The sequence below is a fragment of the Phocoena sinus genome, chromosome 12, assembly GCF_008692025.1.
Source record: "Phocoena sinus isolate mPhoSin1 chromosome 12, mPhoSin1.pri, whole genome shotgun sequence".
NCBI lineage: Eukaryota > Metazoa > Chordata > Mammalia > Artiodactyla > Phocoenidae > Phocoena > Phocoena sinus.
This window is the reverse complement of record NC_045774.1, coordinates 2,509,104-2,536,580: the sequence shown is the minus strand read 5'-3', so window position 1 is coordinate 2,536,580 and position 27,477 is coordinate 2,509,104. Positions and strand designations below refer to the sequence as shown.

The 27,477-nt window shown below is 51.4% G+C and overlaps 1 protein-coding gene across 6 annotated transcripts in view; it reads right to left on the bottom strand.

The window, feature by feature from the left end:
• RPS6KA2 (ribosomal protein S6 kinase A2) overlaps positions 1–27,477 on the bottom strand; it is a 356,893-nt gene that overhangs the window by 197,507 nt on the left and 131,909 nt on the right. The window lies entirely within an intron of this gene.

Genomic DNA, 27,477 nt, shown 5'->3' with positions numbered 1-27,477 from the left:
AGTATGGTGTGTCGATGGAAGTCCATCAGCTGTGGGCTATGGACTCCGGGTAACTGGCACGCTATGGACTCAGGGGAGTACGGTGTGTCGATGGAAGTCCATCAGCTCACACTGATGTGGATGCTACCAGTGGAGGAGGCTGTACATGACTGAAGGCAGCGGGCATGTCGAAAACCTCTGCACCTTCCTCTCAGCCTTGCTGTGATCTAAATCCGCTCTAAAAAATAAGGCCTTTTGGGATTGACATATATACACTAATATGTATAAAATGGATAACTAATAAGAACCTGCTGTATTAAATTTTTTTTTGAAAATAATAAGATCTTTTGGGTTTTTTTGCACTGATCATAGAATTTTTTTTTTTTTTTTTGGCTGCTCTGCGTGGCATGCAGGATCTTAGTTCCCGGACCAGGGATCAAACCCGCACCCCCTACAGTGGAAGCGTGGAGTCTTAACCACTGGACCGCCACAGAAGCCCCTCAATCATAGAATTTTGACACCAGAAGAAGCTTTAGAAACCTGACAAAGAATGTTATTCTTGGGATCCCTGTGGCCTTCTTAAGGAATAATCGTGTTCCCAGATTTTCAAATTTTGAAAAGCCTCTTATAAAACTTTTTCCTATGATAAAACTGACAAAAGAGGTAAGTCTCCATGCTTTTGGCTACAGTTATAGCTACTTGGCACGATACAACTGGTTGACTTATCCTGATCAGAATTTGGCAGTTATGTGTTTGAATAATAGAAGTTCTCTGAAAATATATTTTGCTTATTAGTTTTGATACAAAAGTCTTAGAAAACATGGAAACGTAAGGACAAAGATGATTAGAAGGCTGGGACCCACTGCTTTCGTCAAATATCTTATTTTGCACATGAAGAACCCGAGGCTTAAGGACCCTGGTACATTTAAGACCATCTGGGGACGGAGCCCAGGCTCTTGAACTTGGGTCCAATGCCATCCACACAACAGCACGTGCAGAAGAGCACCAGAAGCAAACCTCGAGCTGGGACCGATTTCCAGGTGTGTCCTCACAGCTCGCTACCAGTTTGCTTTCTGAGATCAAGAGCAAGTGTCTGAACCCCAAATCGCGGCCACACAACCACCAAAGATGCCCAGCTTGGCTCGTCTTACACACTCTTCTCTGTCACCTACGCAGTTGTGTAAGGAAAAACTGGACACACAGGCTTAGGATGTGGGAGGATGAGAGGACGCTTCCTGTCCGTGGCGGAACCCCCCTGGAAGCCCACCGTGCCAACAGGTGTATCAACGGGATTCCTACACCTGTCAAGGGGCGTCCCATTCATTTCCCTCCACGGCTATCAGTTCAGGCTGGACGGTCCTGACTGTGTTACCACGTATGGATCAACAACACTGCAGTCATGCTGCTTTGATCTCCGCTCTGCTGTGCGCTCGCGACCCAGCACCAGGGTGGGAAAACGCAGGAGGTCATCGAGGGACTGTCCCATGAGGACTGCAGGGTGAGGTCTCTGAACTCCCGGCTGGGCTGGCTAATGCAGAGAGACAGTAGCTGTGGCTCTCCAGAGTTCTGGCTGTCCCAGTGGTTGTGGTGGACGAGGGGGGCACCTGGGCTCATCTTGGCGTTTCTGCTTCCTCTGGGCTGCACAGTCATGCTGGCCGTGCTTGGCAGGGGAAGGTAGGGCGAAAGGGTCACTGCTTCACGGTCACCCCCGTGACTGAACGGTGGCAGCAACAATCCAAGCCATCAGCCGCAGGAAGATCTTTAAGGTGAGAGTGTTCGCTCTGGGTTTAGACCTGGGGAGAGCCAGACGGTCCGATACCAGCGCTGGGTCAACACGACACCAAAATGGTAAAGACCAAATGGATGTTTAAAAATATCTTACTAGGGGCTTCCCTGGTGGCGCAGTGGTTGAGAGTCCGCCTGCCGATGCAGGGGACGTGGGTTCGTGCCCCGTTCCGGGAGGATCCCACGTGCCGCGGAGCGGCTGGGCCCATAAGCCATGGCTGCTGAGCCTGCGCGTCCGGAGCCTGTGCTCTGCAGCGGGAGAGGCCACAACAGTGAGAGGCCCGTGTACCGCAAAAAAAAAAAAAAAATCTTACTAATCATTGGTTGATCACCAGTTCAAGCAGGCCGTGTCAAACTTTGCAAATCAATCTTTTACTTAAGGCTACAGCATGGTTCCTTCTGGCCAAAGTGTATGTACCCAAAATTAGCTGCTGGAATTTCCAGCAGACCTTCCACAGGCCTGTGGATGTCTGGAGCGTGGACTCTCCCCTCTATCCCCACTATCCACATACAAAATTCAATACAGCCTAGCTTTTTGGCTTCTTCTATATCAAACAGCAGGCATACATACTAAAAAAAGATGGTAAATGAATAGAAATTATAACCAGTTACCAAGGTCCAGTCGTGGTTCGGCCACACAGCGGCGTGACCTTGGCAAAAGCTCTGGACGCCTTTGGACCCTCACCTCCTCCCCGGTACAGCCGGGGTCATTTCTACCTCACAAGCCTGTAGCATGTTTCCACAAATGAAGCTATGGGATTCCATATCCAGTTGAGAATAATGGCCCTATTTTAATCCTTACTTTAATAAACATAAGCTAGAGGGCCCAATATTTTTATGCCAATAAGATAATGTTACTACCGTAAATGTCTTGAATTCTCATCCGCGTTCCTCTGCAGCTCTCCAGCTCTTCCCTGAAAAGCACAGTGACCTCGTTAAATACCCTCCTCCCTCCAACCTGACTGCATAAGTCTGAGCACGTCGCTCTCCCAGATTCCTGTCCCGTGGGCTCAGACATGCACGTCCCACGTGGCGCTTTGTGGGTATTATTTTAGCTGACATTCTAGCTTCTGTTTTCGGCACCACCTCCTCCAACAACTGGTGCGCATCTCCAAGGCCCACTCTCCTCTGTGCCTCAGGGCCTTTGCTCGTGCCATCGCGTCCGCCTGTCCTGCTCTTCTCCCGACTCATCTGCACAGGGTGGTTTGGTGCCCTGCCTCGACAGGCACCTCGCCGGCTGGCACAAAGTACTTCATTTGTTTCTTATCACGGCATTGAACGTGAAGCCGCAGCAGTTAGCCCATGAACCGTCCACCCACGAGGGCTGCATGTCCCAGCTGTGCTCTACTGAGACCTGAGTCTATCGAAATACCGCTACCTGGCCCACAGCACATGGTTAATAAATGTGAAGAACGCATGTAAGAACGATTTTATAGAACCGCCTATTACCAAGTTTTGGTACAGCCATCTATCTGTATTTGAAATAGCTTTCAAAAATATTTCTTCTTTAATAAAGGAGAAGAGTTCTAGATCATTGGAAACATGGGGAGTGTGGAAGCTACCAGAATGCTGAAAAGAGACATTTGTTTATGGGATTCTCCAGGAAGGAAAAGCAGTACACCTCTTAAGTGTATCCATTTATACTCAGAAGATCAACACTAAATAAAACCAGCCTGCAGCCTCACAGCTGCTGAGATGTTCAGGTGGGTTCTGCTTTGCAAACAGAACAAACTCTACAGGGCAGGTGCACAGAGAAACGGCCCCGGATGCCGCTGAGGCAGGTGAAGGAGATCCCTGGGGATCTGTCGTGAGGCACACACACCGTGGTTGAATTTACAGGGCACTCAAGTCACAGCGTCCCTAAATTGGTGTTAAGAAAACAAAGTAAAGGCTTAAAGGAATCAAAGTATGTTATAAAACCTTTTGCAGGGCTTCCCTGGTGGCGCAGTGGTTGAGAGTCCGCCTGCCGATGCAGGGGACACGGGTTCGTGCCCCGGTCCGGGAAGATCCCACATGTCGTGGAGTGGCTGGGCCCGTAAGCCATGGCCGCGGAGCCTGTGCTCCGCAACGGGAGGGGCCACAACAGTGAGAGGCCCGCGTACTGCAAAAACAAACAAACAAGAAAAAAAAAAAAACCTTTCGCAACTGGCACTGGGCTTTCTCCTGTGAGTCTACAGGCACTATTACCAAACCTAACGAAGGCTCTATTGCAGCAGTGGTCAGACAAAACCTCCGGGAGCTCAGTCCCACCCTCTCCTCTGGGAAACCTCCAGGTGGCCGTCCCCATTTGTGCAGACAATCACAGTTCAGGAAAGAATCAAGTACAGAAACCAAGCACAAGCACGGAAATACTCAGAGTCACATTTACACTCTGGGAGACCCCAGAGCTGGTGCAACCCTCATTCAGAACAAGACCAGAGGCAGGAAGTTACTTTCTAAGATCACCCAGCGAGCTGGAAGCAAAGCCCCAACCAAAACCCAGGGTGGAATGAAAAGCGCATCCCTCAGAACTCGTTCCGAGCTTCGCTTGGGGACTAATTTGGTTTTCTGTCCCCACGTCACCAAGAAGGAAGCTGAGGGAGGGAGAAATCAGGGACCTTTGCAGAAGCAGGAGCGGCTCAGAACAGAGCAGATGACCCTGCTTGGCTGGCGCAGCCCGGCTGCCGCTGCAGGGAAATGCAGAGAAGAAATTCACAGTCCCGAGAATCTGCCTTGAGTCAGGGTGCTGAGCCAGATTACACACGCACGGCTTACATCAAAGTGGGAAACATCAAGGGGGCTTATCGTCCACTTCATCCTCCCGTGGGCCTGTGAGCTGAAAAGAGCAGTGATTAGCGACCCCAAAATAGAAGAGTTACTGAAAGGCAATCTTCTTCCAGCTGAGGGATCCAGAAATGACAGAAGAAAAAGGCTGAACCCTTGTCAGAAGTTCGTGACCTTGGCAAAAGCTCTAAAATTGGAGACTCGCTCTATAAGGCACGCCTGGGTCACCCACGCCCACTGGGCTCTGCATGTTCTCCTATAAGTCAGAGAGACAGCAGGTCATGTGGCATCTTCCCGGGGACACAGGCCACAGGGGCACTCTTTAAATGTCGTTGGTGGTTTCTAAACCAATCCCTCTTCCTGCTGATGTCAATAATGTTCCATTTGGTTAAACGGTCGGTCAGGTATCTGAATCGGACATTTGTCTCATCTGTAGAACTACTATAAGGTACCACTTTAAAATGCCAATATATTTTGTTTTCATTTGTCAAACATGAGGATAAATTTTCCAAAGAAGATATACCAATGGCTAACAAGCACATGAAAAGATGCTCAACATTATTAATCATTAGGGAAATCCAAATCAAAGCCACTTTGAAAATACCACCTCACACCTACTAGAATGGCTATAATAAAGAAAAAAAAAAAACACAGGAAATAACAAGTGTTGGTGAGGATGTAGAGAAATCTGAACTCTTGTGCACAGTTGGTGGGGATATAAAATGGTACCGCTGCTCTGGAAACAGTATGGCAGGTACTCAAAAGATTAAACATAGAATTATTATATGATCCAGAAATCCCACTTCTGGATATATACACCCCAAAGAATTGAAAGCAGAGTCCCAAAGACATCTGCACACCCCCATTCGTAGCAGCATTATTCACAATTGCCAAAAGGGGGAAGCAACTCACGTCCATCAACAGTTGAGTGGATAAACAAAATGTGGCCCATGCATACAGTGGAGTGTTATTCAGTCTTAAAAAGGAAATCCGTTCTGCCACCGGCTACAACATGGATGAACCCTGAAGACAGACCTTATGCTCAGTGAAGTCAGTCAGTCACAAAGGACAATTACTGACAGTCACCAGCTTCAGAGACAGAAAGCATTGGTAGAAGGATGGGTGCCAGGGGCCGGGGGAGGGAGATGGGAGTTACTGTTTAATAGGTGCAGAGTTTCAGGTCTGCATGAGAAAGAGATGCATGAGGAGATGGGTGGTGATCATGCCTGTACAACAATATGAACGCACTGAATCGCACTAAGCCGGACACTGAGAAATGGTTAGGACGGTAAATTTTACGTTACGTGTCGTTTACCACAATTAAAAATTTTTTAATGTGAGGATGAAAAACTGCTGCAGATATAAACTCAATGAAAACAGCTTGCTGTCCTGCTATTCTGTTTTAACATGATCGAACCATAGTTGAATTTATAATTCATACTGAAACTTTTTGGTGTTGCATGTATCCGTGTAAAATCTGAACTGTCAGACCTCTTCACAGAACAGGCACACCGGCCAGATTTCATGTCATTTAGTCAACAAAATGTATCAGAAGACTGCACAGTTCTTTATAGACAGCAGCCTTCAAAATTTCCCACTCTGGACCACCTGGATGGGTCAAAAAGAGCTCACTGCAATCCTGCCCGTTGTGAAGATGTAGAAACATGTGCCGAAGACAGTGGCCGGGTAAAGAGCACATCGTAAACAACTCTTGGGGGAACCACACTTGTAACGCCATTGGTTACATATTTTGAATATGATGAAATTCGGAAGATCTGGATGCGGGATCCAGAGTACTCGGTATAAACAATACAGGATCTTTCGTGGGAGCCCAGGAGAAGTTCGGGAAGTGAGTAACCTCCCCACTGAACAAAATCTCCCTGATGGAAGCAGACAGCGCACGGGAGCACGGGGGCCCTGGAAGGCCAGAGGGGCAAACACAAATTTGGGGGACTGATCCCGGAATGTGAGACCGTGGAGCAATGATGAAGGGTTACTGGAGCATTTGGACAAACTGCAGAAAACAGAGCGAGGAGGCCGCCTACAGCCCAGAACGGAAAAGCACGGTCACAAATCCCTCCGAATTTCCTCCGCGCTCAGGGGCCCTTTGAACTTTGCCCCTAAGTTCACAGGCTGACTCAGCACCGAGAACACGCTGCTTCCAGCCCGACTATGGCCGTTTTCATCCCCAAGTCACAGAGCATCCACACACGAACTTTCTCGCAGCCGGGCACAGTCTCGGCATGTGGACGACTCAGGGCTAATCAGGACACTAGAAACCACACCAGTTATTTTAACAAACAGTGTTTAATATAAAGACCGAGATCTAAAGACACTCAAGTGTTCTTCCACGCCTCCTTGGGAGGCGTGGCCCGGCAGTCACCAGGTCTGGGGGCCGCCCTCGCACGTGCAGGCGCAGAACCTCAGCCCTTCCGGGTGGCTCACACTGACCAAGCTCACAGACGTGCAAAGCAAAGCACCACCACCTTAATTTAGAATAGAGAATATTCTTTCCCAGTCAGTGCCGTCGCTCAAGTCCCGTCCTCAGGACGGCCTTCCCAGTGTCACTAACCAGGAGGGTAACTGGCACCAACGCCCCAGTTCTTCACCCGCCCACGGAGCCCTGTGCTCTGCCACGTCACCTGCAGCCACTTCACCCTGAGATGCTGAGTTCGGCCCATGACTTGCTCTCGTCGGTGGGCCGCTGGCTGACGTGACTGACACTCGTGTGATGGGGCTTCCCTGTCGCACTCTCTGCCCTGGGGGAAGCGAGCTGCGCTTCTCCACCGGGTCTGACTGGAGACGAGAGTCCTCCCCACGTGTCCTCCTGCTTGTTTAAGAATGCCATGGAGTTTCCTGACGGGGCTTGGGACGGGAAAACACAAAGAAGAAGAGAACAATGACAGGACTGAATTTCTGGGCCGCCCTTGCTAGTTTGGGGGGAACAGACTCAGAGCAGACTAAATTGGTTTAAAGGGATTTTTTAAAATGGCATTTCTTATATCCATGCTATTACTGTAAAAGAAATTCATGCCGACTACAGAAAGATCTAGGCAACAGTGAATATTAACCCTCCATAAGATCTGAACTTTGCTTATAGAATTTGTGATTCAGGAGTGATCCTTCTTTTCCAGTCTCACGGCCTTGAGGATTTTCACAACGCTGACAAAATAATAGCAATAATCGTCCTCTTCTCCAGCCAAAAGAACCAGAATAATACGGAAGGAAGAGGTTAGCTGGGATCTTGCTTTCTCTCCTCTTTCCCCATGAAATGAATAATTCCTGTCTTAAGCAGCAGTGTCCTGGGCAGCCTGCGAAATGTCCCAAATGATCCTTGCCCCCTGGCATTCACCCGCTTGTACAATCCCCTCCCCTTGAATTCCAGCTGGAACCAGTAACTTGCTTTCAACACGCAGAATACAGCGGAAGTGACGGGATGTAAGTTACGGAAAGACTGTGGCTTCCGTCTCGGTGCTTCCTCGTTACCCCTTGGATGGCTCGCCCTGGGGGGAGCCAGCTGCCATGCTGTAACTCAGACCTGTGGAACGGCCCATGTGGCGAGGGACGGAGGCCAACAGCCTCATGAGCGAGCGGGGAAGCAATTCCCCACCAGTCAGGCCTTCAGGTGAGACCACAGCCCTGGCCACAGGCATTAAAAAATGCTTGTTTTTTTAATGCCGATAAGTTTGGGGGTACGTTGCTAACCATTAAGAGGTACTTAATACAGGGAGTAAAAAGCTGAAACATATTAACTCTGAGATCACGTGACTCGACTCCCAGACTTTGAGATGATTAGTTTTTAATGCTTATTCCTCTTCAAACATAAGCATAATCTTATGTGCTAATTCATCAAGATTTGCCAAAGCAAAGCAGGCAACTGTGCACCATGTCACAGTGTGATCCTCACCTCCGAGAGCCTTTTATCCAACGTTTTACTTGTCACCGTTGAAATGTGACAACTTATAGTTCCTACAGATGGTAGGAATGAAAGGCATTGCTCTACAATTCCACTAAGTGTCCAAAGTGTTACTTACATGCAATTTTCCTGATTCCCTTTTTGCCAGCGCACCACAGAGTAAAAGGTCAGACAGGTTTAAGTGAAGTACAACTCGGGTAGAGGGAGCATATCTCATCCATCCCTCTAGTCCCACCTAAGCGGAGCGCGTTAGAGCAGGTGTGTCTGGTAACCGCCTCGACGCAAAATTGGACACAACGCACCGACCCGCAGCTGCGTCAGGTAGAAGGCATTTCTTATTAACAGCTGTGATTACCGGATGTGAATTCCCCAGGCAGGTGGTGTCACCCCCAGTGGTGTATGGACGGTGGAGGGACAGCCGCCCCAGAGCATGACTCTCCTCAACATCAGTAGACAGACACGCACGCTCAGTGGTACCAGCCCAGCGAAGCTGTCATGCTGGGAAGAGGCATCGCACAGCCTCAGGAGGCTACGTCAGCTTCACCAGCATCCGCCTTCACCTCTAGGCTCTGAGATCAACCGAGCGAAGGGAGAAATGCAAAGCCTGGGCGAAGACACGGGCTGAATGGGAGACGCTGCCCAGTAAGCCAGAGTCAGGGCTGGACCAGCCCACGCTGGGAATCTCAGGGGGAGCTGGATTTTCTAACTCCACATCTGTGAACCAGCAGCCTCCGAGGTCTGAATCGGGATAAGAGTTCTCCAAGGCTCAGATTTACGGGGAGACGGGGCAGAATCAGAAAGGTCGATGCTCAGTGGAGGGGGAGACGCTGAAGGTCCGAAATCAGCCTTCCTGCCAGAGGCAGCCCCTGCCCACCTCATCCTGACTTACAAGTCGGAGCCACGTACACAGTCCCTGAGTCCCTGGAGGGTCCTACCAGTTGAGGGATTACAGGTTGTGTGTATATTCTGACGTCTGTCTGGAGAGAATACATAAAAACAAAGAAGAAAATGGTTTTGAGATATAATCAGTGGAGACTAAAGGCACACAGAGTTCCGTAGAAGGAGGCCCTGCCACGGCGGGCGCGGGATGGAAGAGGCGACACACCGGCGAGAGCGCCGCAGGCCTCCGGAACCCAAGTGACGTTCCTCCAAAATTCAGGGCAGGTAAGAACAGTCAGCTCGCGACACGCATCTGTTAGTGTCACACACCAGACAACAAGCAATTAATTAACCCACAGGTACTAAATCCCAGTATTTCCTGAATTCCCCCTCTTTGAACACTCGGCTAGTAATAGGTGGAAAACTTTCAAATCTCTACCTTGGTTCTTTGAGTGCAGTGGAGACAGGGTGATATTTCACTCTCATCAGATCTCCCTGCATCCTTTCCTTGATCCCAGACAAGAAAAATTCAGAAACTGTTCAGTCCTGTAGACCATCTGTTGCGATTCTGACAGCTGTGAGCGTTTTACCAGGACACGGTCTCAGACGGGGTAAGCTCGCCAGACACCAGAGCGTCTCGGGACATGCGGCCTCCCCTCCCGTCCCGGGAAGCCTTCTGACTCCGCGTGTAGAGACAGGAAGTTCTTGCCTCTCAACAGGGAAGCCTTCTTGGCTGAGGGACGAAGGCTCACCTTGCGCCGAAGCCTTCGCGGAAGCAGGCCTCACAGTCTCCTGTGCCCCCGGCTTTGGGAGCCACGGGAAAGGGGCCGGAGGGGGTCCAGCCCTGGACAGCCCTCCTCCCGCCCTCCCCACCTCCTTCCACCTCCCCGTCAGACACACGCTTACTATCAGGACAGTCCCGTGGGACCTGGGCCCCTCCGTGCCCCCTGCCCTGTGCTCAGCCTCCGTCCTCTGCACACACACACATCTAGGGCCCCAGGCAGTTGGCCTGAGAGCTGGGCTCTGCACTGGGAAAGGCCTCGGGGAGCACTGCTCCCCGGGGCCGGAGCCTCTTCCCCCTTTGCCGACCCCGGCGGGCAGCGCACGGAGCCCACGGCCTGGTGGGCCCTGGCCGCCTGGTCACCTGCCAGGGACCCTCCTGAAGGGGCTCCTTGAGTCCCCGGCCGACCCCAGCTCCGGAGCACCTGCAGGTATGCTGGACGGGGTGCGCGCTGGCCGAGGGCACACACAGAGGGTGTGCAGGCTGCAGCCAGGCTTCCGAGGCGGGCACCGTTTCCTCCCCATTTGCACTAAAAATAGCCTTGATTTTCACTGGTCCTAATGTGCTTGTTCACACAGGCTGCCATCCGATAAACAAAAAAGAGCCCAAGGACTCCCGCCCTTGGCAACACGCGCTGTGAACACTCCTGTCCGCAGAGTGTCCGCGGGCACCGAGGGGAGGTGCTGTCTTGGGGGAAAGAGTTCTTCTTTCTGATAAAGAAAATGGGTACCAGTGCTCTCACATCCCTGCAGAGTCCAAAAACAGGAAATGTCGAGAGCTCCTCACCAAGACACTCTTTTATAGTCATCCGTGGCAATAAACAGATTATTTTTAAAAGGAAAGCAATGTAATGCGTTCAGGAAGTTATCTCTGCGAAACAGGAAAGCTCTTAGAAGATCCGTTGCCTCTGATTAAGGACAACAGTGCTTTGAACACACAGGCAGGTGGGCCCTCAGCGGGAACCCTGCCGGGCCGGGCAGCGGGCAGCAGGTAGCGAGCGAGGGGAACACTGTGCTTCCGTCCAGTCCCGGGGAGGGAGGGAGATGGCCAGCTGTCAGCGCCTTGGGTCTGAGGGGACGGCCGGCTGCGAAACCCGCCGGACACAGAACAACGGGCTGATGCCTCTGCAGGGGGGCGGCTGAGTTGAGCATTTGGGAATTAGGAAGCACAGAACAGGAAATCTAGGGAGGCGCTCACGACTTATTTGCAGACAGAGCTCCTACTTGAGAGAAGTGGGAAGTGAACCAGAAATAAACACCATGATCCCAAAGCAAACTGTTTCAACTCGTGTTTCTACAAATATTTCTGACACTAACACAGATACATGAACAGTATCTGCGGCAACAACGAAGTCAGGTCCTGAGGTTCCAGAGGTCCTCCTCCTGCTTCCAGGGCCCTCGGCCTGGGCTCTGCACTGGCCCGCCCAGCTCGCGGACAGACAAGCGCCCGGTCGGTGTCAGCACCCACCTTCTCATTTGAAAAGGACTCAGGAGGAAGCAGAGAGCCCCGGGCAGGCCTGTGGAACCTTGCCCCTCACTTGTTCCCGGGGGAGGGGAGGGGACCCGCACCCCCCACCCCAACCCCGGCACCTTCAATCCCTCCCAGCCCTGCTCCCAAGTCGCCCTGTGGTTCCCCTCAGTTCATAAGCCCCCTGTGTCACCCGGTCCTGGTTTCAGCCCTTCTGGGTGGTTCCCTCCGCGGGTGTGCACAATGACCGGGTCCCTTCCTCCCTGGTGAGTTAAGAACGCGATGGACTCACCGCCATGACAGATGAAGATCTAAGGAACTTTCTTCTCTTTTCAATCATATTTTCTGTGTCTTTTTCCTTCGTACTAGAAGAATTCGTCAGCATTTCCCCACTATTTCTGGGTTTTTTTTTTTTCAGCAATTATGTTTTTGTTTTTGTTTGTGGTACGCGGGCCTCTCACTGTTGTGGCCTCTCCCTTTGCGGAGCACAGGCTCCGGACGCGCAGGCTCAGTGGCCATGGCTCACGGGCCCAGCCGCTCCACCGCATGTGGGATCCTCCCGGACCGGGGCACGAACCCGTGTCCCCTGCATCGGCAGGCGGACTCTCAACCACTGCGCCACCAGGGAAGCCCGGCAAATATGTTTTAAGTCTAAAAGAATGCTTTCTTCTCCCTCAATTACTCCTTCTTCATCCCATCCCGTTTAGTCATGGCTTTAGTGCCGTATGTTCTCAGATCTCTCGGGTTTTAAAGTCTCATCTGTTCCCCGAGCTCTCTTTGCTTCTCTGAGGTCACTGTCTTGTTTTCTCTCCAGGTAAGGACAGAAAGCCGAGTGCAAACTGGCTTTGCCTCGGTACAGGAATTTACCGCTCACAGATGACAGCTCCAGGGTGGACCAGCTTCAGATCATCCTTATCCATCTCTTCTCTCCTGAAGTTCTGAAACAGCCCTTCCCTGGTCTCCCCTATAAAACGGGGCAGATTAGTCTCCTGAAGGGAATTCCATCCCTGCCCTTTTGCTCCTGAAATCCTCAGTGGCTCCGCATCTGTCTCACACTTTCTAATCCCTCGTTCTCGTTTACAGTCATGAAGGTAAGATCTCACCCACCCCGAGTAGGTTGAGGCCCCAGATGTTCCTGCTTCCTCCTGCGCAGCCCCTCCGGGGGCGCCCCCTTGCCATGCCCACCGGGAGCAGACTCTGTGGACCCCCGCCTGATAACACGTTTGAACTTGTGGTGTGAACACCACTGAGAGTCTACATGCTTACTCCCAGTCAGATTCAAACTCTGGCAGTTCACACCTTTGCATGTTACCTGCACCACCGAGCACGGTCATGGCTGATCATCACGAATGAACTATTTTTCCCGTTGCCTCCACGCTTTGACCGATCACTTACTATTGAGGGAAGACTCTCCTGTCGCAAATGGACTCAATTCTACCAAACTTAGGGGAATTTCCGTGTAGCTGTTTGCCTATTTTGAAAATGTATAAAGACAGAACTTCTGGAAATCTCAACAACTCCCCCAGGGAGCTGGGTCAGTGCTGGCTCCCCTCCCCGGAGACCCAACTCGGCTGGATTTTACACACAGGAGGTGGGATCTCCTGGTACTGAGAAATGGGGACCAGCGAGACACACACAGGAGGAGCTACGAGATCTCACCGTAGAGAACTTAAAAATAATAATAAACGTGTCCACATCAAGTTCATCTGCCAACCTGAAGTAGGTATTGGTGCTACTTAATTTTTGCCACTTAAAAAACTGAGGGAGGATATTGTTGGACTAAATTATATGATGACTACGATTTGTCTCAAAATAATCTGGAGTGGGGGCAGGCAGAGAGGGCAGATGCATAAATAAGATAAGACTGGCTTTTCCTTGATAATTTTTGAAATTATGTAACTGTGGTGACACATCCGTGGAGGTCTGTTCAACTCTTTTCTTCTATATGTGCTTGCAGGAAGGGATTTAACCTCTCAAGCAAATGACTGTGGTTGTACATTATTTGTAGAGGTTATGGCTTTTAAAAAGCTTCTAGTACCAAAACCACTCCCAGAGCAGCATGGAATAAGCCACTTTTAAAGCCGGTATGCTCAGACGTAGCTGGGACCCTGAGCAAATACAGAACTAACTTTCTACACTGAACCGCACTTGTGCGGTGTCCCCCTGGCTAGCCCAGCTCAGGGACACACGGCCGCCAGGCTCTGTAACGTCCCACCACAGTCTCCCACCGTGGGGGGCCACGTCCTCAGCCCCCTCCCCGTTTCACCTTACTTCCCTCCACTCAGCTGCTCTCAGGGCCTCAGATCCTCTCTGCTCCCTAGAAAGGCTGCTCCACTGTTCAGAGCATCTCCTCACCCCCCTGAATGTGCCATCAGCCTCCACCCGTGGAATCAAATCCATCCACAGCTACAGTCTTCAAGATGCCCCGAAAGTCCACGGAACAAACGAAGATGAATCCCATAACAAGTTAGCTCGAAGTCTTCTCCAAGTTTATTTTACTTAAAAGCAATTTAAATAAAGACACAAGTTTCTGCCTTCATTTCTTCTCTCCTTTGTTTCACATAAGAAATGTTGGTTCTCCTAAGACTGAAGCTCTGCCAGGTAAGGATGATGCAGTAACATCTTTCCCAACAGGTAAGATCGTTTCTGCAGATGTTCTCATACCTCACCCGATACATGGGGATTGAGGCAAGGTGAGAGACTGAGCTTCAAAGAGGCCAGGAGACCTGCATCAGACTCCAGCTGGGAAACGGCCCAAAAGGCTCAAAGTGTGGTTTTTTCTTTTCTTTCCTTTTTCAATTGAAGTATAGTTCATTTACAATGTTGTCTTAGTTTCAGGTGTACAGTGAAGTGATTCGGTTATGTATACACATATCAATTCTTTTTCAGATTCTTTTCCCTTAAAGCTCATTGCAAAATATTGAGTATAGCTCGCTGTGCTATATGGTAGGTCCTTGCTGGTTATCCATCATTCCAGTTTCTACACCTTCTGCCGCAGCCCCTGCCCACCTTGCTCACCATATTTAACACACAAGTACATCGGAAATATTTGGTGACCGCAAATGAATTTCTAAAGTGTGGCAAAAGAGTTTAAAACTCTAGGAACTGTGCAGATTTAGATGTGTATCCCAGAAGTGAATTAATTATTTCCTAGAATAAATTTTGGATCGCTTCCATTAGTACATAAAACCATAATTTTTTTAACCACAAATATTAATGCTGTAGGATTTAGTTCACATCGCAAAACCTGGCTTCACCAACTAGCACCAACTTTCTTCTTACCTAAGAAAATAGTAAGTCTTGAGAATAAAACTGCAAACAAAAAGACAAGTGGAAGATGTTGCTTTTTAAGTCCCAACACAACAAAAAAGTAGTACAGTCTACCCTCCATACCCGTGGATTCCGCATCCTTGGATTCAACCCACTGTGGATTAAAAATACTTGAAAAAAAAATGACAGAAAATTCCAAGAAACAAAACTTGAATTTGCAGAGTGTTGGCAACTATTTACATAGCATTTCCATTGTATTTACGACCATTTACATAGCGTTCACACTGTGTTATAAGCAATCTACATGATTTACAGGATTACGGCAGAGGGTGCATGTAGGTTCCTTGCAAATCTTACACCATTTTAGATAATGGACTTGAGCATCCACCCATTCTGGTAACCCGCGAGGGTTGTGAAACAATCTCCGGCGGATACTGAGAGATGGCTATAAATATTTTCACTTAGATTTGCCATTTAAGACAATGCAAATTAAGAAAAGCTGAGAAAACATGCAGGACATAGTCAAAAAGAGGACATAAATGTAAAAGGAGACATTCTGCAAGCAGCAACGCAGGTCAAGTCTCAGCCAGATGTTAAGTCAGAAATGCTCCCGCCTCACGGCCGTTCTCGTCTTTTATTCTGGGAGGCCTGCCTGTGGGCAGCCTGAGCAGCTCCAGAATCAGGAGTGTGCTCTCTTCCCCATCAGTCCCTTGTCTCCTCTGTCTCTTCTTCTCCGTTTCTGCTCTAAGTAAGCCTCTGTTCCGCAGTCAAGACCAAAGACAGGAGGGGAGTCAAAGAAAAGAGCCAGAAGGAAAACGGGAGTGAACGTTAGAGCAGGAGCAGAAGAATCCTTTCCACGAAGTATCACCAGATCCGGAAAAACTCGAAGACGTATAAGCAAGGCTCCACAGCTTAGAACACCGCACTCTGAGGAAGCATCCGAGGACCAGAAATAGACACCACACTCCAAGACAGAAGGAATCGGCGGGCCGCATGGTGGGCTTGACTTTCACCATCCCTAATACAAATGACCCTCATCACCCCAGCAAAATGAGGCAAAGCCGACGGCCTGGGAGGCGACAGTATACACGGAATCACTGCCCCGCTGGAAGCCAAGTCCCAGTTCCAAGCTCTGTCTGGACACACAGGACAAGTCCCCCATCAGCAAGCCCGCTCGGCACCCTCACCCGGCAGGACTGCCCTCGGTTCTTCTCTCACGCCTGCCTCCTGGTGCTGGCCTGGACCCCAGGAAGGCTGAGCCTTCTTTCTGCTGGTTGCACCAGGGATTCTGGGCATCGAAGGGGAGACCGTGCCTGGGTGGCTCCCAGCCTCAGTCCCCTCCTCACGAGATCCCAGGTCCCAGAACTGCGCTTCTGCTTAGTTTCTGCTCCAGATTTGCTCCTGGGGGCCTCTCTCTCAGAGACAAACGTCCCATCTTGACCCCCAGGAGCTGGGGCTGGGGCCCTGACACCCCCGACACATCCCCCAGGATGCTAATCCCGTCGACCCTCCAGGGCCCCTGGCTAGCGGTCCTGGGAGGGAACCCTGTACTCAATTCCCTCTGCATGTCTCTCAGCCTCCACCAGGCCATTCTCTCTCAGGATGGGGGCTTAGGTTTAAATCTTATGACGATAAATAAGAATATAAAAGAAAAATGGCCTACACAATATATTGTTTATTGTGAAATATTGCTCATCCTTAAGGAGAGTTCTAAGGGTTTTCAGATGCTGCTTTTACATTTAACCTGTGGGCAATTTACCCAAGGAATATGTTTCAAAATAAACTTCCACTGAATAATTATAGGCAATAAAATGTACCAGCTTCTCCTTTTCCTTCATTAATGAATTGGGGAACATAAAAGCTCAATTAAAATTAAAGGCACAGGGACTTACCTGGTGGCTCAGTGGTTAAGAATCCACCTGCCAATGCAGGGGACACAGGTTCGAGCCCCGGTCCGGGAAGATCCCACGTGCCGCGGAGCAACTAAGCCCATGCACCACAACTACTGAGCCTGCACTCTAGAGCCTGCGAGCCACAACTACTGAGCCCGCATGCCGCAACTACTGAAGCCTGCGTGCCTAGAGCCCGTGCTCTGCAACGAAGAGTAGTCCCTGCTTGCCGCAACTACAGAAAGTCCACGCGCAGCAATGAAGACCCAGCACAGCCAAAAATAAATAAAATAAAATTATAAAAAAATATTTAAAATAATAAATAAAGGCACATGCACCACTTAGCTCTTCCTTCAGTCCCTTTAATTTAATAAAGCACTGGTGTTGAAAGGCCACTGTAAGACAATGAATATTAGTGCTCGGGGCTGACACCCAGCTCACACCGTCAAAGCAGGGCACGTCCGCTCACCTCGCTCCATCGGAGCCCAGAGCTCCCGCAGCCCGCAAGGTGTTGGCCCTGTACAGGCCAGGCTGGGAGAGTGGGGATGAGGTGCGGAGGGCGAGCTCCAGAGGGGGTGGAGGCTCTGAGGCTCCCCCAGAGTCTGCTGAGAAAAATACAGTGACACAAAGGAGACAGGGGTTGTTTCATACCTAGAACAAGATGATTCAGCAGACACTCTGAAATGAAATTGGAAACCAAAAATAAGTCTCCACCCCCCACCCAGTAAAACCACTGCCTTGTCTGTCTGTCCTCAGAATGTGCTTTGACCTCCCACTTGAAGGAAAAACACAGCCGTGCTTCCATGGCGTCCTAAGACTTGCATTCCCTTCTGTAACTGATGTTCCTTGTAAGACCTTTAGTCATTCGAGTCCTAACTTTTATCATCATGTTCTTTACAGCCACATCACTCTATTTAAAAAATGAAAAAATAAATGAGAAAATTATTAAATGAGGGATGATGGGAAGGAAGGTCAGGCAGCAGGTGGACATGTGGTCCAGTCGCTGGTCTGGTGAAGCCAGCCCTGAGGTCACTGAGCTGCATTCCTGTCAGAAGGGACTCCCGCCTCACCCCAAGGCCAGTGTCACCCACAGGGCAGGAGCTCCCAGGAGGGCCTCTGTCAGCACCCTGGCCACAGAGGCAAAGCTGAACACAGAAGCCAATGCATCCTCAATCACAGTTAACACAGGGCCTCTGTATCGGCAACCACTGCAGATCGCAGACGTCTAGAGCCTCTGTATCGGCAACTACTGCAGATCGCAGACGTCTAGGGCCTCTGCATAGGCAACCGCTGCAGATCGCAGACGTCTAGAGCCTCAGAAGGTTTTAATTTAGAAATGATACGCACTTATGTTCTCTTAATTAGGAGAAAACATTGAAAAGGCAAGAAAGGACACAATATTCTCCAAATCCAGCAACAAGTAAATAGCAACAAAACGTCTGCCTCTCGGAGTCCATTACAACCTACAGGCCACATTCCCTCCGTCCCAGAGATCAGAAATATTTCAACTGGTCCCAGTGTGGACGATTAGTTTTGAATTTACCTAATTACTTATGTGGTCACGTAATGTCGAGTTTCATTTGCAATAAATCAGTGATTCGTCGAAGGATGAGCCAGAACTAAAACAGTTCCCTCCATTAATCAATAAAGGTCCCTTTGCCCGGCAGTGCGTCCCTGTCAGGAAAATCACTATATACACAAAAATGCCCCCAGAGCATCTCGGATTAAGAAGCACAGAGGGAGAATGTATCCAGAGCCTTGAACCCTGAGGGGTGGAAACCCACGGCTTAGATGGCGGAGCCGGTCCCCACACCAGCCACAGACTGTGAGCCAGAGAGGGGTCTGGGGAGCGTCGGCCGCCACCTGGCCTCTCGGGATCAGACCCAGACCGGCCGCAGGCATCCAGCGACACAATGTCCCCTCTGCTTCCCGCGAGCTTCTCCTGCATTGAGACCCAGAGCCCACTGGGGTTCACAGCAAAGGGTTCCAGAGCCCGAATTCCACCTTGCACCATCAGTCCCACATGTCCGGCAACAAACTAGGGGAGCGCGTGAGTCTATTAGGAGGTCTTGTCACCCAGCTGTGTAGACACCGAGGGCCAGGTAACCCTCCCAGGCAGAGCTGGGGCCTCGCGGCTGCCTGCCCCAGAGGGCCCAGGGACCCCACAAGCTCTCATCAGCTTCACCTCTCAGCATGAACGTTTATCAAACACTTTCCCCCAAACAGCTCGATTTGTTTCCCAGAAAGGATGCTGGGGGCGGGGAGATCGTGGCGCTGGGCAGCAGCCTCCAGCCCGCCAGGGCCTCCTGCTTAGCCCCTTGCAGCAGGCAGCAGTGTGTAGATGCTCACAGAGGCTTTAAGCACTGGCACAGATGCACGGGTGCGAGGACGGAGGGGCTCTGAGGGCTGCGGGGACCATGATGCCCTGGTCACTTCCGTCACTGTGCTCCCGCCCCTCCTGCCTCGGCTACTGGATCCAGAGTGGAAAGACCCTCAGCCTCTGCCCTCCTCTCTACCTTCGGGTCATTCAGGATAAACCCTGCCCAGCACACACCACGCCCTGCAGCCTGTCCTCTGCCTGCAGACTCAGGCGCACCCACAGCCCTTTGTGCCCCAGCCTGTGTGCCCTCCTTTCTGCCTCCCCTGGCCCAGCCTGTTTCTCCTGTGGAACTTGCCACTTCTTCCAGGAAGCCTGCCTTGACTGCCCTAGGTTACACGTCTTTCATCTGTCTTTCCGCAACATCTGTGGCAATGCTTTCAGTCCAGCTGAGGGCCCCGTGTTCATCTTTGTGTCTCTGCGGTGGGTGCTCATTCGTCTTTGTGGGGCTCCTTCATCAGTGGTGGCAGAGTCAGGCCCCAGGACAAGCCGGGAAGGACCGAGTCCAGTGTGAGATGCAGCTGCAGGTCACGGTTACAGCAGCCCTTCCCCGCGCTGTTGGAACAACCCACGTGGAAGAGAGGAAATGGGCCAAATCTCTGGTCACCTGCACTTCTGCCCACAACTGCTCAAGGCCAGAGAAACGGAAGCGCAGCTACGTGGTCCTCCCCTCCCCCCTCCTGCTTCCACCATCTCTGACAACGTGATAGCCCCTAATCACGACAGCTTCGCGTGCTTAGCGCCTACTGTATGCAGAGCAGAGGTGACCGCTAGCCCTGCCTGACCTCACCTGATCTTGACCTTGGGCCGAGAGGCAGGCACCCACTTCAGGCCCAGCTTTCAGACGAGGAACGTGAAGCTGTGAACTGCGCTGGACAGTTACATGCTCAAGCGCTTGACGGTGTAAACCACTATTATGGAGGGTAAATTGGTGCTGTTGAAATACTCATTCCTGAAAGAGTGGCAGCAGCCCCTTCCTGTCCCGGGGCATCCCTCCAGGGGCTTGGGAGCCAGGGCCAGCCCCGCAGAGGCAGTGGAACTTCCTGCCACTAAAACTGAAGAACAGGTGGTTTTGAGGAAGAAGAGTTCGCTAAGAGATTTTATAAAACTGCTGGTGTCCATCTGATGTCATCATATGTGTTTCTCCCTGAAGACAGCTTACCGCATTATTTGGATTGCACGTATCCAGTCATTTATATTTGCCCAGATGGAGCTTGTTAGACTTTGATTTTCTGTGCTGAAGAGCAAACAGAATGTTCAAACAAATTAAATTTGGGAATGTTTAAAGAAGGCCCAGCACCGTCTCTGAGCAAGCAACAGTGGCTCGCAGACACCGTCCCGCGTGAGGCGCTGTCGGGGTTTGTCAGACAGTGAGCACAGCCGCGAGTGACCGTGCTCCCCAGAACTGCTCTCGCACTGCGTGTGTGCTCACGACCAAGGCTCCGGCCTGCACTGGGAGGGTTCCGTTGGCCGGAGGGGTGCATCACCAGTCCGGACCTCCCGGCTTGGGAAGAGCTGGGCAAGCAGAGCAGCTCTGCTTCCCGGTCGGGTGGGACTGGAATTTGACGGCAGGGAGATAGGGGAGAGAAGGGAGGGGGGAGGGGGGGAGGTGTGGGGGGATTCGAGCAGGGGCCGCTGGGCCTGGGCTTGGGTGGGAAGGCTGTGCGTTGGGGGTGGGAAGGCCAGGGCAGGGGTACAGCGGGCGGGGGTGTCTGGAGGTAGAAGATGCAGCAGGATTTCTGGGTTTCCTGTGAGATGGTGGGTGTAGTCGTTCTCCTTCTCTGCCTGCCCCTCAGAACCTTGGGCCTGTCTTCCCTGCTCCCCAAAAAAGCTGCACATGGGGACATCCGGGGCGATGTGAAAAGGAGCCGAGTCTGCGTCTGCGCCTGGTGGACCCACTGCACCACAGGGGCCCGGGGCCAGGGGGTGGAGGCTCTGCTCTCTCACCCCCAAGGTCCCCGCTAGGGGGTCACGTTCCCACACGCGAGCCACACCCCTGCAGAGGGCAGGACTCCCGGAGAGGCCGGCGATGAGGACCCCGCGTCCCAGGTCAGCACTCGGTTAGCCTCACCACGTCCACTCGTGGAAACTCAGCAAACGGCAGAAGCAATTTATCCTCACTGATAAATTTCTAGGGAAGAAAGACAGCTAATCGAGGGCACACAGTGACATGACACCTGGGCAGGGGAAGGTGTGGGTGAGGCCGGCCGAGTGGAGCCGGGGTGACAGAGGAGAACCACAGGTGTGTGCGGGGCTGAGGAAACGCCCAGGTCAGCTGCCCGACGCGATCCTGTATGCGAGGAGAGCTTGGGAACAGCTTTATACCCACCGACATACTCACATATAAGCACCTCGGTTTCCTCACCTGTAAAATGGGATAGTAATTGTGCGGGGGGGGGGGGGGCAAGAATTACGAAGAGTAAATGAATTATTATGTGGGATGCACTTGGCAAACTTTTAATCGGGGAGTGAGAATTTTAGATCTCTAAGCAATGAGGACCTATTGCATAGCACAGGGAATTATACCTGATATCTTGTAATAACCTATACTGGAATATAATCTGCAAAAAACCCAAATCACTGTGCTGTACCCCCAGAACTAACACAATACTCTAAGTCAACTATCCATCAATAGAAAAAAGCACCTTGGATTCTACCCCAACTTCACTTTCCAGATTTAAAACCTAAGGTCCAAAGAGTTTGACTGGCTTTGTTAACATCACGGAGTCGGTGAATTAGGGAAAGACCCGGGGTGAGAACATATCTGTCATGGCAGCTATGGGAACGAGGTCGGAGCTGAAAGGTGGAGAGGAGATGGACCAGCGCAGGGATCAGGGATCCCAGGATTGTGAGCCACAGGTCAGCCCCCATGCATACGTGCACACACCTGCACACCCACGCACACCTGAGCCCCAGGAAGTCATGACCATCAAGAAAACCTCGGCGTAACCCCCAGTAAGCAGATATGGGCTCATGGTGCAAAGGGAACCCCTTCAAGGTGGAGGCCAAAGACAAAGGAAGACCCCCAAATCCACGGGGTGTACAGACAGAGCGCGACTCCAGGGACACGGGAAGGAATGAACCCCAGGCCGTCCACCTGCCCCAGCACACGCTGTGCCCTGACGGCAGCCTGTCCCTCCAGCAGATCCCAACCGCTGCCCCCAAGACCCCGACTCATGGCGCGCCCACCTCTCCTGGCCCGGAACCTTCCCTTCCCCTCATCTGCACCGTCCCCCCTGCTCAGAAAAGCTCACTCATCAGGGAGCAGAGCCCGGGCTTGGGAAACAAGGAGCGCGTTTGCCAGCACGTGGAGGGCAGACGCAGCCCAGAGGTGCGTGTACCTCCGTCCGTGACGCCACGGGGTGCTGTCCCTTCCCATCACCATCTCAGGCCGCCTTTGCCCAGTAGTCGCCGGGCTCAGCTCCTTCAGGGGAAGAAAGGGTCCCTTTGCCCACGGGGCTCGGGCAGCATCTGTTTCTCCAAGATGCAGCTGCCTAACGGGCCTGCTTTTCACCTTGGCCGTTTCTGTCAAATGACCACATTTCCTGAGAAAGGGCCTCTGCCTGGCCGTCCTCTGAATGGAAGTGAAGCACTATCAGCTGAGTAGAGATACCTTTCCCTTTCTTCAGTCCAAACAACTGAAACCACTTAAACGTAACCAAGCTCCACCCAAAGGCGGCCTCTAAAGCCACCTTCCTCTCGGCTCTGCGTAAGACCAGCCGGGATCAGTGCCGGCCCCCAGACCTCACTCTGGGTACTCAAGGCTGCTGCCCTAAGAACTTCATGCCATAAAACCACTGGTTTCCCAACCCCAGGTCCCTCACGCTTCTGTATGAATTTATACTATTTCTTCTACTGTAGAAGGACTGGTTCCCCTTCTGCAAGCAGAATTCATGTCTGAATTCACAGGAAGAGACACTCAAACCTGGGCACCTGGGATTGAGAGCAGAGATTATGACAATTTCAAGGAAACCTCCGACGCAGACCTCTGAGCGCCCCGCCACAGGTATGTGTGCATGTGTCCCCTCAGTCTGACGAAAAGAGCAAAAATACAGGCACCATCTCCTTGGATGAGCGAGTAAAGGATGCCGAGGGGAGGAGGTGGGGTTTGAGCCGTGCCAGTCCCACCGCTTAGGTCCCAGAGTGCTCCTCCCGGGTCAGACCCTTCCTGCTGCCGCCGCAGCCCTGGACCAGCTGGACGGACCCCACAGGACAGGCGTGGGCAGTAGATGCAACCATTTCAGCTGCTATAGCCGCCTCGTGCATTTATTGTTTTCAGATCCTTGGATGCTAACAGGCATTAGACAATATCCAACATCCATTTTTTTAAAACTGACGTATAGTTGATTTACAGTATCACATTAGTTTCAGATATACGGCAAAGTGATTCATTTATACGTACATATATCCATTCCTTTTCAGATTATTTTCCTTTATAGGTATTACAAAATACTGAATAGAGTTCCCTGTGCTGTACAGTAGGTCCGTGTTCTTTATCTATTTTATATATAGTCATGTGTATATGTTAATCCCAGACTCCTAATTTATCCCTCCCCCCTTTCCCCTCTGGTAATCATAAATTTGTTTTCTACGTCTGTCTCTTTCTGTTTTGTAAATAAGTTCATTTAAATAAGTGCCCCCCACATAGTCCCTACGCAAATATTTGGCACCTCTCTGAACAAAACTGTCCACCTGTAACTCAGGAAGCCGGCACCTGCCGGGCCTTCACTGCCCGGGGCTGAGCCCAGATCCCGGGGCAGTTTGCTGGGAGGGTGCCCCACACTGCAGAAGGAGGCCGTGACTGGTGAAGCCACCCGCCAGGTTGGTATTCTGCCTCCAAGTTGACTGGCAGGAAGTTGGAGTGGGACCACCAGCATCTCCGAGGTCCCCGATCTTGCTGGCGGAGCCAGGGGTCCTGACCACATCCCTTCCCACGAGGGCCCCGGGAGGTGGCCTGTCCAGGGAAAGTCCATGGTGGGAGTGGAGGGGGGAAGATAAAGGCGAGAAGCTGTACATCCCTGACCCCCAGATGCAACAGTCCCAGTCAGGAACCCCTGCCCTTGGTCACCTCCCAGCTCCACACCCATCGTTAGCTCCACTGTTGGAGCTGCAGAGGCCTTTGTCCGAGGCTCTCACACAAATGTGTACGATGTATCCAGAACGACTAGTCAAACCTGCTCTGGGACACAGAGCGGTCCAGCGTGCCACCTGCCCGGCCAATGTCCCCAGACACTTCTGCTCTGGGCCAGCCGCTCAGACGCCTCCCTCTCCCCGTGGCCCACTGCACTCATCGCTCCCACGTTGCACCCCCCATCCCCAGTCCTCCAGGGCACAGGGCTCTCAGCCAGTGTCCCCTCTGGACGCCTTCAACCCTGCAGGGCCCAGCGAGGCCTGACCCTCTCTGTGATGCTTTCCTAACCACGGCACGCACCGGACTCCGGATTCTGTCTGCACCCTCCATTCACACCACCATGTGCGTGACACACAAGGGATGGAACGGTTTCTAAGGACCCCTATCTAAACAGCTTATCCTCAAAAGGACCGAAGGCACATCCCAAAGAACAGTGCTCAGTACATTTCAGGCATTTACTCAGGTAATTACTTACTTATCCACAGACTAGAAAAGAAGAGCGAGAAGCACAGTAGGCTGGAAGGAAGCTACCCAGGCCACAGGCCGCTGCAGCACTCAAGATGCTCAGTGAAGCACCGTCCGTGAATTAAAATCACCCCTTTACCTGGGATCAGTAACGGGACAGGGTATCCCGTGTTGGGGGAAAAGAACTACAAAGTAGCAAAGATGCAGTTAAATCGGACAACATTCTAGAGGGGTAACAGAGAGATGGGAGTGAGGGTCCTTGAGACAAAGTCCCACAGACCAGGCCCAGGACAAGGATCCCACCTCCCGGCTGACCGTCACCCTCCCAGCAGCACCTGCTGCCTTAGGGAAGGAAGTATAGGGAGGAAAAGGAGGAAAGGAGAATAAAATCGGGAGAAAAAGACAAAGGAAAGATGGAGAGAAGGAGTACGAGAGAAACAGAAAAGAAAACACCACTCTCCCACTGGCTCGTACTGAGGCTTCAGATAAACTGAAATCATCCCTCACTGTAAAGAAACCACAGGGACGTCCCCCGTAAGCACGCAGCCCTGCGAGCAGAACCTGTGCAGAGACACACGGGACAAAATGAACTTCAGCAAACTCAAGAACAAGATTAAGTAACAGGAGAAAGAGCGCCTGCTCTGCCGAATGGGGCACTTCTGCGAGCCCAAACTGAAAGGAAAACAGAAATAGAAGAGAACGAGGTTGGACCCAAATGAAGACAAAAATGAGAAAAGTGAATGTTTAAAAAATCATACTCGGGCTTCCCTGGTGGCGCAGTGGTTGAGAGTCCGCCTGCTGATGCAGGGGACACAGGTTCGTGCCCCGGTCTGGGAAGATCCCACATGCCGCAGAGCGGCTGGGCCCGTGAGCCATGGCCGCTGAGCCTGCGCATCCGGAGCCTGTGCTCCGCAATGGGAGAGGCCACAACAGTGAGAGGCCCGCGTACAGCAAAAAAAAAAAAAAAAAAAAAAAAAAAAAATCATACTCGAAGTCTGACATTAACGAAAATAAGGAGAGAGGGGGGAAAAGGGTTACAAATGTCATACATGACTTTGAAAAAATCACTACCTAAGTGACCGGGCAGTTGACTTCCAAATAGGATTGGGGACCGTGTTGAAAAGAAAGCCCTGCACACTCCAAAGGGCTCTGTAGAAACGTAAGCCAAGGTACTTACTAACAGTGCCCCACAGAATCTGGAGAAGGCTTGGTGGAGGCAGGAGAGCATGACCCCTAATGAGAAATGATGTCAGTTATGGCCGGGGAACCAAGCAGCCTTCCTCTTCAGGCATCGAGGCTCTTACTCATCCATGTGTCAGAGAGCAAACCTCCAAGAGAAGTTTGTAAACATTCAGGCAGGTTCGTCACCCGAAAAGGGGGCGAGGACACAGCTCCGCTTCCTTGGGGCCAGGGTAAGTCAGAACCACTTTTAGTAACTGACTTAATCGAGCGCCTTGGGGTCATTTACTTAATATAGGGTCTGCTATTTCCATGGGTGGCAAGCTTTCCAAGCGTGGCCACCTGTTCTGCTGCAAGCCTGCCCGTCTTGAGCCAGCCACTGTCGTGCAGCCAAGAGGTGACAGGGCGGCACAGAGCCGCGGGCATTGGCCTCACGGCCACGTGCAGTGCTGTGGTCCCTCCGCTCACCTGGAAGGCTGCAAAGTGGTCTCCAAGAAAGGGATTCTTAACGGCATTGTTGATATTGTTTTTATGCACTTTTTTTTTCTTGGAGACTCTGTTGGTGTCATTTTGAAACTCTGACCTCCTTGCACCCTGGGTAGGTCCTCTCCGGAAGAAACTTAACACTGGGAGAACTATGTCCGAGGCCACACAGCTTGACCACAAAGCCACAAAGAGGATTCTCTGTTCCTCGTGTCCAGGCTGTTCTCCTTACGGTCCTAAATCAGAACCTCTCTCCCAATCTGTAGCCACGAGTAGCTAAAGTAGACTCAGATTATTCAGACAATGTTCCCAGCAGTTTTGTAATGATGTCGTTAAAAAAGTCTACAGCGGCGAGGCGGCGTTGTTCTGTTTCCCCGTTAGTACAGCACGTCCACCAACTGCAAATTCCTGCCACAGACGCTAGATTTTGGTTCTGTGCTTTCCCAAGAGCAGCTGAATTGGGATTAGCAATTTTGGGGGAAAGTAGCAAAATAAAGGCAATTCGTACAAAATAAACTCCACCCATCATGCTCTGGCTGACACACCTCTTAGTCAAAGGTTACTGGCCTGGTTTGCTGAGCGATGGGGCCGGAACCTCAGTTCACATGACCTTAGTTATAAGTGTCTCTCCGTCCTCCCTGCAAGGACATTCTTCCCTCACTTAATTATGAGTCTCACCATTCTGCTGAATGACAAAATCAAGAAATGTCTCTATCGTGCATTACCTGGATTTGCTATTCCTCGGAAACTTCTTTAACAAGGATCATCTTTAACAAGAAGGTAGAGAGTACCTTTGTGCCCATAAATCTCCCAGGGAGGCCCGTCCAAACGCTCTCCACTGCCCACACGTGGTTTATCTACCACGTGGAGACTAAAGGCTTGGAAAAGAATTCCACCGGGCAGATCATAGCTACACAGAAACCACGTGTTTGTTTCCTGGTGAAGCGATCACCTGGGTCTCAGAAGAGCAGAACTTCGTCTGCTTTTTTTCCCGTGTCGCTGGGAATCACCCCTCTGTCCACCCATCGTCTTCCAGTACAGTGAAGTCAGCATCGTGGTGACTAGTCTCGGTAACTGTTGCAGTGCAGAGATTTCCAGTAACGTGGAAGAGAT